The sequence below is a fragment of the Hyaena hyaena genome, unplaced genomic scaffold (assembly GCF_003009895.1).
Source record: "Hyaena hyaena isolate Hyena2069 unplaced genomic scaffold, ASM300989v1 scaffold_380, whole genome shotgun sequence".
NCBI lineage: Eukaryota > Metazoa > Chordata > Mammalia > Carnivora > Hyaenidae > Hyaena > Hyaena hyaena.
Genome location: NW_024081013.1, coordinates 1,640,662 through 1,643,263, shown reverse-complemented (window position 1 = coordinate 1,643,263; position 2,602 = coordinate 1,640,662). Strand labels below are relative to the sequence as shown.

General features: G+C 48.9%; 1 long non-coding RNA gene across 1 annotated transcript; it reads right to left on the bottom strand.

The window, feature by feature from the left end:
- Window positions 1-601: 601 nt before the first annotated feature.
- Window positions 602-2,382, bottom strand: LOC120244328. The gene is made up of 2 exons (XR_005531535.1): window positions 2,327-2,382; window positions 602-956 (listed from the first exon to the last, which is right to left on the bottom strand). It is a non-coding gene; the product is annotated as an uncharacterized LOC120244328 (long non-coding RNA).
- Between the last annotated feature and the right edge of the window lie 220 nt (window positions 2,383-2,602).

Sequence of the window (2,602 nt, the reverse complement as noted above, 5' to 3'; positions counted from 1 at the left end):
CAAAACTCAGATATAAGGTTCGCAAGGGGGGAAATTAAAACAACAATAAAAAAAACCCCTCTGATGCCACAAAATAAGGAAGTTACATACAATATAGCTAAAAGTAATGTCTAAGGTAACAGGATAATTTCACAATAAAAAACAATCAAACTAAGAGAAAAAAAAATCTTGTAAACTTTTATGTACGATATCTCTGGCCAAGTATCAGTTCGTAAAGGTACAAACTGAAGTTCAGAAGTAAGTAGCCTGAGAGTCAGAATGCAGTCCTTCTTCTAGGTCAACAATGGACTGGCTAGAAGGTACTAGAAAAGTCAGCTTCTTCATTTGTAGAACCCTTCTCTAAGTACACAGAGAATACTTCCAGCTTTAAAATACCTTCACTGTAAAAGGAGAAGGATGACCCGGCAGGGATCTAACTAGATCCTGGGCTCAAACACCACCCAGATCAAGCCAAACAGCTCACTGGTACCTGCAACAGCAGTAGATATTTTGTGGAAGCTTCCCAGCCCCCTTTCCGGCACTCGGTGGAAGGCAGTACTTTTTTTTAAGTGTACGCTGACCTACTAAATAGGAAGGAAAAAAGAAACAACTGAGGCAGCTATTCGAATTGCAGGGGACAATGAGCAGAGGCTGGGGACGTACTTGAACAGGGTTCGGAATGACGAGTGTTGGAGGAAGGGACTCGGGAGATGCCGCACACCGCGTCTGCTCTCTGGCAGGGTCCAGGACAGCCATTTCTCTGCAGGCGCATTTTCTGGATAGCGGCGCAGCATTCCTCCACACAGGTCACAATATGCAGGCAGCCTGACATGCAAATGAGGCCAAATGTTGACAGCACCCTTTTCACCATGGCCTTCTGGCATTGACATAGTTCTGGGCTTCGGGTGGAGACAAAGAGCCCTTGTTTCCCTGCTTCCTATCTGGGGGAAGATCAAATTGCTCAGTCTTCGCTCCCCCTTGTATTTAAAAAAAAAAGGAGGGGAATTACAGAGTTGAAAGGAGAAAAGAAGTTTAAAGCCCCCTAACAACACTTAACGCTGTTCGGGGGAGGGAGCAAGAACGAGGGGCGGAGGATTTATTTTTGGGGGTGATGCCGTTGACCCGTAACCCATCAAGCTCCACGGAACTCACAAGGTTCTGGGCTCGGGGCCATCCCTGCCCAATGTCCCTGTAAAAATGTCTACGCTCTCCTAATTTTCCTTCCGACATTACCTCGATAACTTGATTCTTACAACGGACCTATTTGTTTGCTTTGAGTTCTTTTATCTTATTCTGTTTTTTTTCGTTTTTTAATATTTTTATTCATTTTTGAGAGAGACAGAGTGTGAGTGGGGGAGGGGCAGAAAGAGAGGGAGACACAGAATCAGAAGGAAGCAGGCTCCAGACTCTGAGCTGTCAGCACAGAGCCAGATGTGGGGCTCGAACCCATGAACCGTGACATCACGACCTGAGCCAAAGTCCAGCGCTTAATAGACTGAGCCCCTCGGGTGCCCTGAGTTCTTTTATTTTAAAAGTGCAGCTGGAGCAGTGCCCTGTTCACGTTTCCATATCGTTGTCCGTCCTTCCCCCGTGGTGTCTAAGGACACCCTAACCCGGATCTGAGCGGCACCCACCCCAGGGCAGCGTCTGTGTGACGCCTCTTACTTGAAGGTTACAACTTGGCAAAAGTTAAGCAGGGAGGAAATGCAACAATGGGAGACACACTTAACCTCCAACTTAACCTGCGCGGGACCTTGGTCCTTTGAGGCGGTGGTGACTTCGGGGAGTGGGCACAGGGTGGGCTTCCATGTCCTCTTTAAGGACACTTTCCCAGCACAGGCCGGGTGTGCCGGGCCGGGAGCTCCCGCAGCCCTGCGCACGCAGGCTCCCCAGTGCGTTGAGAGCCGGAGCATGTGAGCTTTCCGTGCAGCCCGGTGGCAGGGCCCAGCAGAGAGGCGGTCACAGCTGCTGTGCGCCTCAGACTCTAACAGCCAAAGGTAGGGGGTCCTGGAGGGGTGCCAGGAACTGCCTGAGAGGTCAGAGGAGGGGGAGGCGGGGGGCCGGGAAGAGGGGAGTGCGGAAGGAGGCTGTAATGGGATGGCAGGATGCCCGGGATTCATGGGGCATAAAGACAGGAGGCGGCTGGGGCAGTGAAGGATTGTGGAGAGGCAGGGACACAGAGAAAGTGGGCTGTGCCGCGGAGGGCGGCCCGCAGAGACAGGTCGGGTGGAGTGGACTTGGCATCCAGGTCTACTTTCCGATCTGCTTCAAAGTATCAACAAAGATCTGGCGGCGCCTCTTAAATAATGAATTGCAAAATGCCGATTGGGTCCTGGGGAAAACGCACCTTTCTTTGCACGGAGGCCAGCGTTTCTGAGATGTTCACCCTTAGTCTCTGCAAATCTACAGATCAAGGCAAGACGATGTTGACCAAGAGGAAGATACTTAACAAAACTGTATGTAATGTGTTTTAACAAAAACTGCTCATGTTTCTGAATTGCATAAATATATATATATATATATATATATATACATATTCTAGAGCCAATGACTTCTGCTTTTTTTTCAACAGTTTTATTCCAATTTCCATCCCGTTTCAATGAAAATGACCTTTTCTCCTAAC